General features: G+C 39.6%; 1 protein-coding gene across 1 annotated transcript in view; it reads right to left on the reverse strand.

The window, feature by feature from the left end:
* Nucleotides 1-18,403, reverse strand: part of LOC124717140 — a 295,935-nt gene that overhangs the window by 235,237 nt on the left and 42,295 nt on the right. The window lies entirely within an intron of this gene.

The following is an 18,403-nucleotide window of genomic DNA, read 5'->3' on the forward strand; positions in this document are numbered from 1 at the left end:
AACACCGTGTTGTTTGAGGAAGCCGAAATGCACGCTATAGCTCATGCAGGATGGCGTGAGGTCTGAAACAGGTTACGTATGAATGCTATAAAGAAAAGTACGTAACTTCTGGAATACTTAACTTTAATCCACAATTGTAGAACATCGCTCTTGATGATACAGAAGTATTACAGCAATTGAATACGGCGCCTTGCTAGGTCGTAGCAATTGACTTAGCTGAAGGCTATGCTAACTATCTTCTCGGCAAATGAGAGAGTCTTCGTCAGTGTCTGTTGCTAGCTACGTCGGCTGTACAACTGGGGCGAGTGCTAGGACGTCTCTCTAGACATGTCGTGTGGTGGCACTCGGTCTGCTATCACTGACAGTGGCGACACGCGGGTCCGACGTATACTAATGGACCGAGGCCGATTTAAAAGCTACCACCTAGCAAGTGTGGTGTCTGGCGGTGACACCACAGATATAAATGGAAATTGCAGTTGTATGTGTCTCAATTTAAATTGCTGTTGAATGACATGTAACACTTGTATTGTGCTTGACATTTATTGAAAAAATATATTGTAGTAGTTTTGAATTGTTGATTTGGACATATTTAATGTATAAAACAGTCTCTGAGATTCTGCAATGAAGGACAGTTTATTACGTTTTAAGCATGACTTTGTTCTTATAATTTGTATTGTAAGGTATTTCCATGAACTAGCCTACTTAGTTTTATGTTATAAATTCTAAGTACAAGTAGACACCATTTTAACTTTTATGAGATAGATCATGGTAATTATTGTTCAACTCACATCCGCACTGAGCAACCTAGACATCGGATGACGTATGCAGTGGGGGATTTAAAAATTTTGTGCCCCTAGACACACCATATTATATGTGCACCCCCCCCCACCCCCTCCCCCCCAGTAAGGGGGGAGATCAAATAATAACTACTAGCCGATAACTTCACAATTGCCGTTTTGGGTGGCAGTGCTGTGAGCTGTTTCTTTACTCTGCTATTTGTTGTTCTGAAGGATGCATCAGCAGTCTAGTCACTACAAACTAAAAACTGCATTGTGGTAACACATTCTTCTGTTGAAAGACAACAGAAACGAAAACACGGATATTCTTTAGAGTGTGTAGAAGACAACGTATTTTTGTTATACATTCGCTTTTAATATGTTCTTTTACATGAAACCGTAGAAAATGAAAATAAAAAAGTTGTGTTACGATCTAAAAATTGTAGCAAACATGTCATACATTATAAATGAATATGTACTTTTACAAGGATGCATTCAAAATTAAAATTAAGCTGTAGTTGTATGATCTAATAACTTGAATGTGTAGCAGAAAAAAAAGACATGTTTGGTATTAATACATGAATCTATAGGAAAGTGTAAGAAATGAAAATGAAATAGAGATTTCGATGCACAAACTAATAACTAAATACAGGTGAACAAACACAGAGCTGGATTTGCTATTACGAGGGTAATCCCAAAAGTAAGGTCTCCTATTTTTTATAAGTACATAGACTTGTTTTTCCCACAATGGTTTACATCAGTTCACAGATTGAACATTTAGTTATTTTTCGATATAATCACCATTTCTGTCAATGTCTTTTTGTAGATGCTGTGGAGAGTTTTTAAATGCCCATATCATACCAGCTCCCCGCCATGCTGTTCAGAAAATTATGAACCTCTTCTTTCACTTCTTCGTCGGAGCTGAATCGTTGGGACCACATTTAATGCTGACAGGTACTGTGAGACTCTGAAAAAACTCAAACGGGCAATTCAGAACCGGAGAAGAGGAATGTTGAGCAAGGGTGTACACATTTTCCATGATAACGCTCACCCACGCATCGCTCGGCAAACCATTGCTCTCCTGCAACAGTTTCAGTGGAACATAAAGACCCACCCACCGTTATAGTTCTGACTTGGCACCCAGTGACTATCACCTGTTCCCTAGGTTAAAAGAACATTTGGCCGGAAAGCAATTCAGCTCCGACGACAAGGTGAAAGAAGAGGTTCATAACTTTCTGAACAGCACGGCGGCAAGCTGGTATGACATGGGCATACAAAAACTGCCACAGCATCTACAAAAATGCATCGGCAGAAATGGTGATTATGTCGAAAAACAGCTAAATGTTAAAGCTGTAAACTAATGTAAACCATTGTAGAAATAAACACGTCTATGTACTTATAAAAAAATAGGAGACCTTACTTTTGGGATTACCCTCGTACATAATTTTATAGACTAGTGTGGAAAATTCGAATTTGTTTTATAATCTAATAGTTGTCAGCAGCTCATAGTCTCACAGTAGCATTCTTTCTTCCCAAGCACGGGTTCCCAGGTTCGATTTCCGGCAAGGTCAGGGATTTTCACCTGCCCCGAGGTGACTGGCTGTCATCGTGTCGTCTTCATCATCATCATTCATCCCCACTACGGTCGGAGGAAGGCAACGGCAAACCACCTTCATTAGGACCTTACCCAGTACAGCAGTGCAGGTCTCCCGCATCTCCCCTATGCTCTGTCAAGAAGCATGGAATTCCATTTCCAATCTAATAGTTAGCATGCACTAGGATATGTGCAGCTAGATGCTCTCCAATAACGTATATATCCGCGAAAACTATAGATTTCAGTGGATGCCAAGAATACGCATCAGTTGTAATATACTACAGTATCAGTATGACTTGACTCTACAGTGCTGAGCAGCCTGGGTCATTCGGGTATTGTTTAGTATTGTCGGGAGCCTTCCGTCACGTCTGCACGTAAACGAGGTTTAGTTTCGTGTTCTGCCATCGGCATTTATAAAATAACCAGGTAATGCGAAGTTTGTAAAACCAATGAATATGCTCTAAGTTACAATAAAAATCACATTATAATCTAATATAATGGAAGGAAATATTCCACGCAGGAAAAATTATATATAAAAACAAAGATGAGATGACTTACCGAACAAAAGCGCTGGCAGGTCGATAGACACACAAACAAACACAAACATACACACAAAATTCAAGCTTTCGCAACAAACTGTTGCCTCATCAGGAAAGAGGGAAGGAGAGGGGAAGACGAAAGGAAGTGGGTTTTAAGGGAGAGGGTAAGGAGTCATTCCAATCCCGGGAGCGGAAAGACTTACCTTAGGGGGAAAAAAGGACAGGTATACACTCGCACACACGCACATATCCATCCACACATACAGACACAAGCAGACATATTTCATATGTCTGCTTGTGTCTGTATGTGTGGATGGATATGTGCGTGTGTGCGAGACATATATTTCATATGTCTGCTTGTGTCTGTATGTGTGGATGGATATGTGCGTGTGTGCGAGTGTATACCTGTCCTTTTTTCCCCCTAAGGTAAGTCTTTCCGCTCCCGGGATTGGAATGACTCCTTACCCTCTCCCTTAAAACCCACTTCCTTTCGTCTTCCCCTCTCCTTCCCTCTTTCCTGATGAGGCAACAGTTTGTTGCGAAAGCTTGAATTTTGTGTGTATGTTTGTGTGTCTATCGACCTGCCAGCGCTTTTGTTCAGTAAGTCACCTCATCTTTGTTTTTATATACATTATAATCTAAAATTTTTAAAACTAATATGAATAAATAGACAAACTCATCGGTCTGCAAAGTTTGCATCTGGCTTTGATGGCAGAAAAGTCGTTGATCATATCTTTATAATTCACATGGTTATCAGTTACGAGGCCAGTTTCAATGTGAAGAATGGGCAAGGAATTCAATTACTCCTCAGACAATGTAGAACATAGCTACGATTCCAGTCTTTTAAAAGCCGAAAACGAGTGTTCTGCTGAACAGTTTGTAAGTGCCATAATACATAGAAATATTCTAAGATCAATGTCAACATTCTGAATACAGACTGTAACCTCTCTTTTAGTAAAAATTTACGCATTTCGACTGGTATATCACTAATTGCAGAAGATTTCAAAAGTTCTGCAAAATGTACATATTCACTAGGGAAGGAAGGCTCTGAATCTATGTCATATAATGCTTGGAGTTTTTTGCACGTTCAGCAATATTATCAGATTAACTATTCTTAAGGTTACTGAAAACTGTGAAGGAGTCCAACGGTGTTCTATAGCTTTCCTTCCTTCTCACTAATTTGGCATACAAACTGTCGAGTACTGGGAGAAATGTTTCGACTCTAAATTTTTCCCTTCTAGTCAGAAAAACTTCTTCAGAGTCCACTTCTTCATCATAATAAAGTTTGCATTTTCGTGATCTGTTATAGGTGCGTTCATGGTCTATTTCAGTCAAAATGTCCATGGATTTATTTTCATACTAGTCCAACATGCCATGAATAGATGCAACAAATCCTACATGTGATTCATATAATTCATGCACTATTTTAGTAGGTATCAATATTTACACAATTTCAGGTTTACACTATTAAATCTCTGGAGTATCTCCTTCCAAACTATCATCATGAATACTGTTTCTAGTCTGCTGAGCTGATTCAATAAAGCTGAAGTCTCAGTTCACACAAGTGGTTTTTCAAACATATTATTGGCAATATGTATGAGGACATTGATAACACCCTCCCAATTTTCATATAGACACACACACCCCCACTGTCGCTGACCAATGTGTTTTTGATAACTTTTTACCGTTTTGCTTCCTGGTTTCACGAAAGAAAGAAGTTTATCCCAACTATCTGTGGAAGCAGAGAAAAAATTATAAAGGTTTTGCACTACACTGAAAAATGAACATGCTTCCTGACAACAGCTTACAGTACTGGTGCCGAATAAATTCAAAGAATGAGCTGCAAAAGGCACATAATGCGCTTTCAGATTTCGTTGTTTAATGCGTGCCTGCAAACCAGTGTAGGTTCCTGACATCTAGCTTGCGTTGTCATTTGACTGGCCTCTACAGTCAGTAATATCAATGGAATTTGTAGACAGGACTTTTAGTACGGCCTCAGCTAAGTTTTCGTACTTGTGTCTCGGGTTTGGTAAAAATGGAAGGAAATGTTCAAGAGGTTCACCACTCTCGCTCACATATCTTAATATGAAAGATAACTGATCAATATGTGAAATGTCCACAGTAGAATGTATTATTATAGAGAAATATTTGGCCCATTTTATTTCACTTATGATAATTCTGTTCATTTGTTCAGAAAAAAGCCCTATTATTTCATCACAGATAGTTGAGGAAAGATAACTTGTATGTCCCTGCCCTGGATTTTCATATCATTCAATGTACTCTGTGAAAAAAGGATCAAACTCGGCTATAAGTTCAAGAGACATTATAAATTGACCATTATGTAATGAATGGAATCTTTCAACATGTCCAGTGGGGGAAGTCCACAACTTGTTAGCTTCTTCACTACTGCAAGCACCCTTTTCAACACACTGTGCCAGTACGTTTTTTTTTTTTTTTTTTCCGTTTCAGCATATGACTCAAAATGGTTATCTATTGTTCCAAGTGACTTTTTTATTGTTAAGAGTGATAACACAGAATTTTTGAGTTCATGTGACTTCTCATGATGAGATGAAATATTAGAAATATTTTTCCAATCTGCAATAGCATTAGTAGCAATCGCGGCCTTACCTCTGAACAGTTTAGGTGCAGAAAAAATAGTATTACTGCTACAGGAGTATACTAGAAAATCAAGTGAAGGTGATTCACCATTTAAAAGTTTACGATAAAATACATTTTTGTTCAAATAAGTGGCCTTATCGCCTATTGATTTTCTTGAATTAGAAAAATCACCATTACAATTTTGATTAGTGCCATGTTGCAAGAGAGTGTTGACTGTTGATTCATTGACCCACCATTCTGCAGGATGAACACTAACGAGATTATTTCCTTTTGTAATGTCTGACTCGACACTTAGCTTTTCGTGAAACTCGAAATCAGAAAGAATTTGTTTTTCTCCATTTTTAACTTTTGTTTTGTTTGTATTTCCTTCTTTTATAGCAGTTGCAGAGCCAGACATATCATCCATACTACTTGAGCTTGAAGTCGTACCAGCAACATTCTTTTGCGAAAAATTTATCTACTCCGCCAAGCATTTTTAGAACATTGGCTTCTCGTTCTCACCTTTCCTTCGATAATTTCCGAAATGCCACCCCATTTAATTTTGCACGTTCGCTTTTTTCATTGTTATTCATGTTAAGGCACTTACAAAATAGTCAACCAACAGTCAAAACAAAAGAAAAAAAATAGTAAGAGGAAAGAAAGAAAAACTGTATCCAGTTCCAATCATACAGTACTACACTGCACATGAGCACAAAGCTTTTTACTTTAAACACGGCACACAAGCACAATGAGTTTTTATTTAAACACGAAGTGATGAACCTACCAACTCAGGATTACTCGACGTAGCTGTGCTATGAAAGAACGACAATGCAGAATAATTTAATTTCATTGTAGAAGCACACCTGCCAGCTGGAATTCGTCTCTAATTTAAAAAGCAAATAATTTTTGCAATTTCTTGCACTGAGGTGTGCTGGATAGACTCTTATCCCACTTATTCTTATAACATTTTAGCGGTTTCTGTGGGCAGAGAAGACAGACTACAAAGTTTAAGTAATGTTGGTAGTTGATGTTGTGTGTTGTCATTTGTGTGAACACTGCTGTTATGTGTACACGCAAATGCCCCTTTTTGCAACATAAAATAAAAATAAACTTTCCTCAATGAAAAAAAGCTTAGTTAACAAGTATAATATAAAATTTGCAATGCCATGTACTATTCGACTGCACAGAGTGAGAACTTTGATATCATGCAGGCTACAGCACAATAAATGAGACAAATGAAAGTTGATTTCTTGTTTCTTGGCCAAAAGAAGTAACTAAGTAAATAACAAATAAAATTTTTAAACTGTTGTGAAGTGTGTTTCACATATTATTAGATATTCAGTTTATGTTCTTTTCGTATGAACATCTGTTTAAAAATGTAAAACATTTCCAGTATCAACATGTTCTGTTAAAGGGTGTCACTAAATCAAACCTCAGATATTGACAAACACAGACCTTCCACATTAATTACAGTAGTGGAGGGCTGACTTGATACTTCCTGGTACTTTCTACAAGAAATTTAAGTAGAGTCGAGTTTTACATACAAAGGCCCATACATGTTACAGTATTTAAGAAACTGCTTATTAGTTTATCACAGCTTTTCAGGGATCTCGGTATTTTCACAGGGAATATATGGTAGGGTTAAGCAGAAGCCCACAACATTCTCGGAATAATAACATTTCAAACATTGTATTGTAGATTTCCGTCCTGACAGCTTACCTTAAATTTTTTGAACAATCATGAAGATGATACCAGACAGAAATCCAATGTTAAATTTCCATTCAGTCACCAAGTAAACTACGTATATTTCCAAGCTTTTATTGTCGAATTTGATTCTTAAGGCTTTTATAAAGTAGCTAGCTGTTTAACTACCATATCAAAAATTTTTGTCGTCTGTAAGCGCACTTATTTTAAAATGTAAAAAGGTTAAAATGAGTATGGAGGAAAAAATGACACCTCCCATTAAGGTGCCACCCCTAGGCCCTTGCCTAGTAGGCCTATACATAAATCCGGCATTGGACGTACCTATGCAATCCAGATGAACAACCTATTACTATGGTTAAAATTGCATTAAATAAGTTATATTACTGTTTTATAATGTCAATCTGTATATAATGTTGTGTGTATAGCACTATTTCTTAACAGATAAAAATTAAAAAGATCAAATATATTGTCTAGCCATTATGATGAGAAAATCAAAACAATTGCGGGCATCGAGATATAAATGACAAAGATGACACAGATTAATCGTATTACTAATATCCTCCCTTGGAGATAACTTTCTTTTTAAGTTCTTGTCTCTGTTTAACATACTACGAGCCTAATAGTTCCTTCATTACGTAATACATGTCAAATGTTTTTATCCTATAAAAATTTATCGGTTACGTACTTTACTTGTACATAAAATTTCTAGAGTTCTCTAATCTGAATTATACAGGGTGATTCAAAAAGAATACCACAACTTTAGGAATTTAAAACTCTGCAACGACAAAAGGCAGAGCTAAGCACTATCTGTCAGCAAATTAAGGGAGCTATAAAGTTTCATTTAGTTGTACATTTGTTCGCTTGAGGCGCTGTTGACTAGGCGTCAGTGTCAGTTGATGCTAAGATGGCGACCCCTCAACAGAAAGCTTTTTGTGTTATTGAGTACGGCAGAAGTGAATCGACGACAGTTGTTCAGCGTGCATTTCGAACAAAGTATGGTGTTAAACCTCCTGATAGGTGGTGTATTAAACGTTGGTATAAACAGTTTACAGAGAATGGGTGTTTGTGCAAAGGGAAAAGTTCTGGACGGCCGAGAACGAGTGATGAAAATGTAGCACGCATCCAGCAAGCATTTGTTCGCAGCCCAGGAAGATCGACTCGCAGAGCTAGCAGAGAGCTGCAAATTCCACAATCAACTGTATGGAGAGTCCTACGAAAAAGGTTAGTTATGAAACCTGAACTACCTGAGGCGATGGATCGGCCGCCAGGCAGCCCGTGACAGAGCACTTCATCACTGGCCTCCAAGAAGCCCTGATCTTACCCCCTGCGATTTTTTCTTATGGGGGTATGTTAAGGATATGGTGTTTCGGCCACCTCTCCCAGCCACCATTGATGATTTGAAACGAGAAATAACAGCAGCTATCCAAACTGTTACGCCTGATGTGCTACAGTTAGTGTGGAACGAGTTGGAGTATCGGGTTGATATTGCTCGAGTGTCTGGAGGGGGCCATATTGAACATCTCTGAACTTGTTTTTGAGTGAAAAAAAACCTTTTTAAATACTCTTTGTAATGATGTATAACAGAAGGTTATATTGTGTTTCTTTCATTAAATACACATTTTTAAAGTTGTGGTATTCTTTTTGAATCACCCTGTATATAAATGTAACTAAAAACGGTCCTTAATAATGAATTAACAATTATGTGCAATTATGCCTATATATTTATGCCATATACAAGATGATAATCCAGTCAACCACCACAGTGTCAGCTGGTGGATGTTAAGTGGCTGTTGTTATGTTTGTACCACTTCTGTGTAGTCCAGCTCGTGGTAAACATGGACTCTTGAAATCAGCATCATACAGTAATATTTTTTCTGTATATAGTCATTTTATATTTCTCATGACAATTTGTGGTGATCTTAATGAAAGTGGAAAGTATATATTCAAAGTGAAATGACTTGCAGCTCTTGATGGACCTTATGTTGTAATATTTTAAAGCATAAGGTACATTATAATTCTGCAGCTTGTGTTACAAGACAATTTATCAAGTTATGATTGTAAATCACGTTCCCAATCAACTACTGCTCATCATTTAGAAGATCCAATGATAACACCACAGCTCTGTCGAAATTGCTTTTTTAGTGGTCTCAGCTTCCGAAGTTTCCTTCAGTTCCCATACATTGCAGATCAACACCTACTGCCACTGTCAAGAATATATAGGGTGGTCTGATATACTTATGTACCACAATACTCTGAGTACACATGAACCTGAATCGTAAGCAGGCGGTAGCCAGTTGTGGGTTCAAGTTGTATTGTAATCTCAGTTATATTACTGTGTGTTATTGTACAGTAAATTCGTCACAACTCTGGGTATGTATTGTGCTCTCCTCCCACGCATACAGCTGACTTACTTTTTATGTTTATTGTTATGAGTGGAGATGTTTGTAGTGGGCACACGACAACAAGGTCTTCAGCGCCCGCATAAAAACACATTGAGATGAAGTGTCGGTAAAATACACAAAACAAGAAGATAAAACAGCACAGAAAACAAAGATAAAAAAAATTGGCAAACTATGTGTGTAACCACACAGAAGCATGGAACGAAGTATTGTGTCAATATTAAAAGATTAACTAAACAGGATGAAAGTGGTATAAGGAGTTAAAACAACAGAGCAAATGTATGTGGCTGGCTGACCGCAAGAAGAAAAAAGGAGGAGCCAGCTACTGTGCAACACACTAAAACCTCGACCCTACAATGTTAGGCCAGAGTCCACACACATCACAAAACTTTAAAACCTTAGTCACACTTTTCTCATCATCAGCTAAAACAGATGGCAGATCCCCACCAATATTTCCTTCTGCTCTTGCACCATGGTATAAAATGTGTTCTGTTAAAATATGGTGAATAGAGATGTGCACGCCACAAGCATCACAAAATGGGGGATCCTCTTGTTGGAGTAAAAAGCTATGTGTGTGAGGGTAGTGCCCAATTCTACGATGTTTGAGGGCAATTCATTTTGCCTGAGTAACTGCCAGGAGGAACACCATGGCCAGGTTGTTGACTTCCTCAACAAAAGCTTATTGGCCGGCACCACCACCCATTCCTCATCCCACAACTTCCTGTGTGGTGCAGAAATGACAGCATGCAAGGGAATAGGACACTGTGGCACATCCTGTCCTCGGCAGGCCTCCTCGGCAGCTCGATCAGCCTGCTCATTTCCCCATATCCCTATATGACCTGCCACCCAGAAGAGTGACATCTGCGTACCCTGCTGTTGGAGCAAATACAGTTGGTCATTATCAGCCATATGAACTCCTAAGCTGGGTACAGGTTCTGTAACGATTGTGAGACACTAAGGGCAGAGCAGATGAGAAACCATTTGCCCTGAATACAACACATCTGCTCCAGTGCCTTCAGGATGACACAGAGTGCTGCTGAGAACACGGAATACCTGCCAGGAAGGTGACACAGCAGCCAAGGAAATTCCCTTGTTTGGAGCCATCAGCGTACACTACAGTGAAACTGTGATGCATATCTAAAACATTAAAAAACAGAGATTGAAGTGTAAAATCTGACGTACAGTCTTTTTTTAAAATTGGTCAAGTCTAAAATAAATCTGGGCCTCCGGAGAAGCCAAGGTGGATATCTGCTCCAACCGCAATATAGAATGTGAAGACTAGCCACACCAATCTCTAGAAGGCAAACTTGTGCACAAATCCCACAGGGCTTCGTTGCCTGTTGCCGGTTACAAAAAAGCCTTTCCAGTGGGGGCTGAGTAATGGTACGGTAGATGGGTGCATATGGTGTGGATGGTCTTTTATATGCTTGGCACACCCCTAAGTAGCCATCACCTGATATGAAGCAGCGGTACACCAGCCTCAGCACAGACGCATGGTATGGGCGCTTGTTCTATTCAGAACAGTGGCCAACCGAATCCCTTCATCGTGCACCAAGTCTAGCATTTTTAAAAAAGAGGGTCTTGCAGACCCAAACACCGTGCACCCATAATCGAACACAGGACTTCATATAAATGCCCTGTAAAACCAGAGCAGACAAGTCCTGTATGCTCCCCATGTACTGTGGCTAAGACATTTTAAAATACTTGAGTAACCATTTTTTCTGGTCCTGAAGATGTGGTAACCACAAAAGCTTAAAGTCAAATATGAGGCCCAGAAAACTCACTATGTCTTTGAAAGTAAGGAAAGTGTCCCTCATTCTCAACTCATGTTTTTGTTGTGGTCTTCAGTCCTGAGACAGGTTTGATGCAGCTCTCCATGCTACTCTATCCTGTGCAAGCTACTTCATCTCCCAGTACCTACTGCAACCTACATCCTTCTGGATCTGCTTAATGAATTCATCTCTTGGTCTCCCTCTACGATTTTTACCCTTCACGCTGCCCTCCAATACTAAACTGGTGACCCATTGACACTACAGAACATTTCCTACCACCCAATCCCTTCTTCTAGTCAAGTTGTGCCACAAACTCCTCTTCTCCCCAATTCTATTCAATACCTATCCTCAACTCAGGAAAGTTTAAAATGGAATGAGAACAGTTAAAAAGAACACACACGACTTCTTGGTGAAAAACTTAAAACCACTCTCCTGACCCATTCATCCAAATGTCGAAGAGTTGGTAGCACCTGACATGTTGTTGTTGCAAGGCCTGAGGAAGGGCAAAAACAGAGAAGTCATGCACAAACAAACAACACTATGGACGTAATGCAATTAATAGCTATGGCAAAGACAGTCACACTATCACTATCTTGAGGGATACCGTTCTCCTGCTCAAAGCAATCAGACAGGACATCACCAAATCAGTATCTAAAATATCATGGCGAGAGGAAGGACTGAATAATAATAGGAAGGCAACAATGAAAACCATAATTGTGAAGCTGCTTGAGGATAAGATGCCTCCAAGTAGCATCGTAGACCTCAATGTCAAAAAATATACCTAGAAGGTGATGTCGGCATAGGAAAGCCTGTTGTATAGCCACCTCCAGAAGGACCAGGTTATCAAAGGTGGAGTGGTACTTCCTGAACCCGCACTAAAAGCGACTAAGGGGGCGCCTGGATTCTAAGACTGAGACAAGGCGGCAGCTGACCATCCACTCCAAGGTCTTTCCCACACAGCTAGTGAGGACAACACTACAGTAACTACTCGGGGATGTGCGGTCTTTCCCAGGTTTTAAGAGAGGAATTAAAATTGCCTCATGCCATTAGTTGGGAAAGTGACACGACGTCAAAACGGTATTAAAAATTGCGAGGTGATGCAGCATACTGTAATGGGTTCTTTTGTGACCAGGGGACGTAGGCTGCAGACAATGCAGAATCCAGCTCGAACATGCAAAATGGCAGTTGTAATCTTCATCAGTGGTGTACCAGAAGTCCGTACTATGCCCCTCAGTAACCACTCTATTGCACTGGAAGCCTGAATCCTGACTGGCAGTTGCAGTAACTATGGCAAAACAGGTTGCCATGGTCTGGGCAATGTCCCGTGGAATGGTTTGGAGAGTGACGTTCCCCATTACAGCAGTCATGGGGCACCTCCCTTCACTCCCACAAGTTCTCTTGATGGTCTCCCACACAACACAACTCTTTCTGGAACAATTAATGGTGTAGAGGAACTGTTGGCACAACCTGTTCTTGTTCTCTCGAATAATTCAGTGACACCTTGCCCTCGCCAAAAGGCTACCAAACCTTGAACATATGCAAAGCTACACGCCTAATCCTGATTGCAGAGTGACATTCATCACTCCACGAATGGATAGGTTGTCTCTTCTGTTGTCCCAGGGTCTGTGGAATGGATGCTGCAGTGGCATGGTGGATCATTTTGTTATTATGATCCACCCATGTCTCGACATTGGCACAATGTTTAAACTGGGCCAACTAGCCATAAAGTCTCCAGTCTGCTCTACCAAGCATGCATCACGGCAGTTTCCTTTCGGGTTCCACTCCATCTGGCAGATGAATCCAGATCAGAAAGTGATCACTTCCATGCAAGTCGTCCACCACTTCCCATTGCCAAGTGTGAGCAAGAGCTGGAGTACTGAGTGAGAGATCAATGGCAGTGAACGACCCAGTTGCTATGCATAAATGTGTGTTCTGTCCCGTATTTAGCAAGTAATTGCATGAGAAAACGAGAAGCCTCTGAATTGCTCTACAACTGGGGCAGGTAGTTGCAGAGCGCCAAAGCACATTGTGTGCATTAAAATCACCACAGTGGTGGGGGAGCTGTATGATAAGTTTGGTTGCGACCTCATCATTGAGCACATCACATGGGGGCAAGTAAAGGGAACAAATCATCAATGGATGACACACCTGCACTGGTATGGTAACGGCTTGTAAAGTTGCTGTAAGGGAGTGTGGTGAGGAGTGGTAGTCAGTACTGGCAAAAATACCTATGCCTTCTCTAGCTCTCTCTCCACTCACCTCATCCTTTTTGGGTAGGATATAGCCTCGTACCTCAGGGGCATACGATTGTTGAAAATTAGTCTCCTGGAGAGACAGACAGAGTGGTCTACCCTGAGATAAGAGACAGAGTTCCTTCACATGCGTCCTGAATTGTTTATTGCTATTGCAGTGTGTCTACACACAAATGGTTCAGTTCATTTCCCTTCCTTTTTTCTATCATTGGAACAGAAACCCACTACGCGAGAACTGCTTTGATAGACTGATTGCTAGACCTTCATTACCAGGTGAATAACTGATAGAAAAGGGGAGCACTACACAAAGGAGCCAGCTACTGGGGTAGCAGAGTACATAGCGGGTGGCTAGGCAGTAGTTTGAAGCGCTCTTATGAACACTTGCCAATCCACATGCAGATAGTGAAGTCAAACCGCATGCAGAGTAAAAACACTATGACTGTTAAAATATTATCACTAAATTATCAAAGTATTTGTAACAAAGTTATTGAATTTACTGCCCTCCAGGAAATTTGTCACACTCAATTTTTTCTCATGACCCAGACCTGACTGAAACTGAAGTAGAAAGCTTGGGAATATTTAGGAAGTCATTGAATATATGCCTGAAAGACAGATTAGATGCCAAAGGAGGAACAGGAGGAGTGTTTATTACAGTCGGCAAAAATGTTGTCTCTACTGAGGTCATATTTTCGTGAGACGGTGAAGTTATCTGTATGCATATTACAGCTCTAGGTAAAATCAAGTTAACTGTTGAACATTTTTACCCGCCATTCAATTATGCCCTGACTTTTTTAGAGTAATTCGAAGAAAGTCTACTCTTACAAAGAAAGACCCTGACATTGGGATCATGGGTAACTTTGTACACCTTTAGCAGGCCATAACACAACATAATGAGCAATTAGTAATACTGTCGCAATTCTGAGAAAATCGCAAGAGCTGTTTTATGCGCCTATTGTGTGGATTACGTATCTGTGTGTAGGTGACGGGCATTTACGTTCATGGTGGTTACATGGTTTGTATTCGAGCATTGTAAGATTAGTGTGTGTGAGGTGACAGTTCACTCCTGCTGAAACTTAATTTTCATAGTAGGAGTGTAAATTCTGTGATATTTAAAAAAAATTGCATCTACACTATTTGTTCTTGCCACATTAGCAACGTCTCACCACTACACAGGTTAACTGCCAGATGGGGACAGAGTCTGTGTTTGCAGCTCGAAGTATTGATGTGCAAAGTAGTTCCGGGTACCTTACCAGATTGGAAGTATAAGGGATTTTGTAAATCATGACAGAAAAGCTCTATGCGTTTCATTGTTTACTTTTCGACAGTCTTTTTTTTTTAATTGTATTGCCTCTGAAATGTCATAAATTAAATAAAATGAGCAGTGATGAAAAAAATAAAGGTTAAAAATTAAGTCTGAGTGGGAATCGAACCACTGCCTCGCACATGATTGTCAGAAGAAGCTCGAACGCTAAACACTTAACCACTATGAACTCCAAAGTCCAGCATCTACACACAGATACATACGCCATGTAACATATGTGTAAAACTTCTCTTGTGATTTTCTTGGAAATGCCACTTCTTACCTCCACATTATACTGTTTTAATGGTCTACTACAGGTGTACAGCGTTTCAAGCAAATCTGTTATCCTAAAGTCGTGGCGTCCCCCTGTCAGTAGCAAGTTAACACCCATATCATGAAACGATAGTTGGAGGGGACTAGTCTTCTGAGTAGAGACTGGGACATCCATGGATTTGCTGCAGAGGGTATAGACAGGCAGTCTTGTAAAGTACTTATGAACGCATTTTCAAAAAAATTATCTTCAGCAACTAATCTGACAGCTCACAAGCATTCGAAATATTTTAGACATTGTAGGTACAAACAGGCCTAACCATATCAACAGTGTCAGTATAGAGGCAGGGATAGTGACCATGATATTATCACAGCGATGATGATTACCACAATTAATAAATCCATCAAACAACACCGGGGGAGTATTTTTGTAAGAAAGAGCATGAAAGCAGTTGTTAGCATCCCACTTTTACAATGAATGGACACCATTTACTTCCAGTCTGATTAGTTTAGAGCAATTATGGGCAGAAGTAAAACAAGTTGTAAATAACACTCTGGAGAAGTCTGTGCCGGATAAGTGGATTACGGATAGAAAACATCCACTGTAGCTCAGTAATAATATTCAGGATATGGTAAGAAAGAAAAGACTGTTGCATTCTTGGTTCAAAAGAGAATGTGTAATGATGACAGGGATGAGTCAGTAGAGATTCATGTGCCTGTAAAATGAACAATGCATGAAAGATATATCGGCTACCATTGTTAAAAGATTTTGCCGAGAACCCAAGGAAATTCTAGTCCTACATAAAATTGTCAATCGGCTGAAAGGCTCTATCTAGTCATTATTTGACCAGTTTAGTGTGACAGTAGAAGATAGTAAATGGAAAGCTGAAATTTTAAATTTTGTGTAAGAAATCTTTCATACGTGATCATACAAACATACCATTGTTTGACCATCTTACAGAAGCCCATATGGAGGACATAGAGACAGGCCTCGAGAAACCAGTGCCAGAATTGACAAGCAAGAATTGACAACCAATATGCTGCCAGGTCCAGGTGGAATCCCAAAGAGTACTCTAGGGCACTGGTATCTTGCTTAGCTTGCATTTATCGTGAATCTCTTGTCCATGGCAAAATCACTAGCGACTGGGAAAAAGTGTGGGTGAGTCTAATATATAAGTAGGATGCAAGAAAGGACCCCACAAAATTACAGACCAATATTCTTAACATTGATTTGCTGTTGAATTCTTAAGTATATTATATGCTGGAATATACTCAATTACTTTGAGGGAGACAATCTTATGTCCACAAATCAGTATGGATTAAGAAAGCATTGCTTCTGCTTAGCTGAGCTTGCCCTTTTCTCACATATAATCTTGCTAACCACAAATGAAAGGTAACAGGCAGATTCCATATTACTTGATCTTCAAAACACATTTCACATGGTACCCCGCTGCAGACTGGTAACAAAGGTACACGAACAGGTTCCCAGATAAGCGAGTAGCTTGAAGATTTCTTAAATGATAGAACCCAGTGTGTTGTCCTCACCTGCAAGTGTTCATCAGAATGAAGAGTATCATCACTGATGGACAGGATGAGAAGCAATCTGCGGCTTTTAGCTGATGATGCTGTGGTGTATGGAATGGTGTTTTTGTTGAGTGACTGTTAGGTGATACAAGATAACTAAGACAAAATGTCTAATTGATCTGATGAATGGCAGCTAGCTTTAAATGTAGAAAAATGTAAGTTAATACAATGAGTAGGAAAAACAACCCTGTAATGTTCAAATATAGCAATTGTAGTGTGGTGCTTGATGCAGCCACTTCAATTACATATCTAGGCCTAATGTTGCAAAGCGATAAGAAATGGAACGAGCACGTAATGAGTGTAGCAGCGAAGGGGAACTGTCGACTTCAGTTTATTGGGAGACTTTTAGGGAAGTATGGTTCATCTGTAAAGGAAACAACATATACAACACTATTGTGACCGATTCTTGAGTACCGATCAAGAGTTTGGAATCTCCACCAGGATAGATTAAACAAAGACATCAGAGCATTTCAGAGGCAAGCTGTTAGATTTGTTACCAGTAGGTTTGATCCATGCACAAGTAGGGTGATACAAAGAGGTCATCAAATTCTAGTTCGGTGAATAATTTGGAATTATAACAGGAAGGTACTTTGGGAACTGAAAGGAGAATCCCAAGAGGGAAGGGAAAATTCTTTTCAAGGAACACTACTGAGAAAAAGTGGAGGAATGGTATTTGAAGATGATTGGTGAACAATTATACTGCCACCACCTTACATTTCACAGAAGCACCATGAAGATAAGAGAAATTAGGGCTCACATGGTGGCATACGGTCAGTCATTTCTACCTCGGACTATTATCTACAAGTGGTGAAAGGTATCTTCAGCCAACATATGATGGCTTTCAGACTATGTACATAGACGGAGATGATTTTTTTCTATGGCTCAGCAAAAGAAAGCAGCCTGCAGGCCCACACCCTTTACACTGAAAAATATCAGTTTGTTGGAAAACAAACCATTATGCTATGACAGCAAATCTTCAATTTTGTTATGGTCAGAAGCTCACTGGCACCCCAAATAGTAAATAGTGGACAGCCTCAGTCATTTTGCACACCTGAGATGATGGAGTGGGCATCACATTTAGTGGACAAAAATCTTGGTTCACTGTGTGGTGATCAGCAGCAACAAAACACAGAATACATCAATCATTCCCTTCTCTGAGTGGTACATACTAAACAAATTCTATGTCTAGACAGATTTCAGAGCAAAGATTTAATCTGAATCCAACACAAAATGTTTCCAATTCCATCTACAGAGCAGTAAGTCATATGATTTGTCTCAAGAGACCACACATAGCAACAAGTGGAAGGATTATGGCAGCAGCTGCTAATGTGATTTTCACTCTATGCCACGAAAGCCCCGAGAGTGGACTAAAGTAACAGGCTAGAAGGATGCAATGTCATTGCAGACTGATGAAATCAAATAGTGGTCACATCACAAAAAAGGTTAAACCATTCTCTAAACAACACAAAAAAAGGAACCACACAAGATGACTTGCCATAAAATGTACAAAATGCAACCCTGTTGACTTAAGACTTAAGTAAGGTACTTAAAAGTGACAACCACTTAAAAGGCATTACATCTTTTAGTCTTAAAATAATATCACAGGAACTAGAGA

The sequence above is a fragment of the Schistocerca piceifrons genome, chromosome 9 (genome assembly GCF_021461385.2).
Source record: "Schistocerca piceifrons isolate TAMUIC-IGC-003096 chromosome 9, iqSchPice1.1, whole genome shotgun sequence".
NCBI lineage: Eukaryota > Metazoa > Arthropoda > Insecta > Orthoptera > Acrididae > Schistocerca > Schistocerca piceifrons.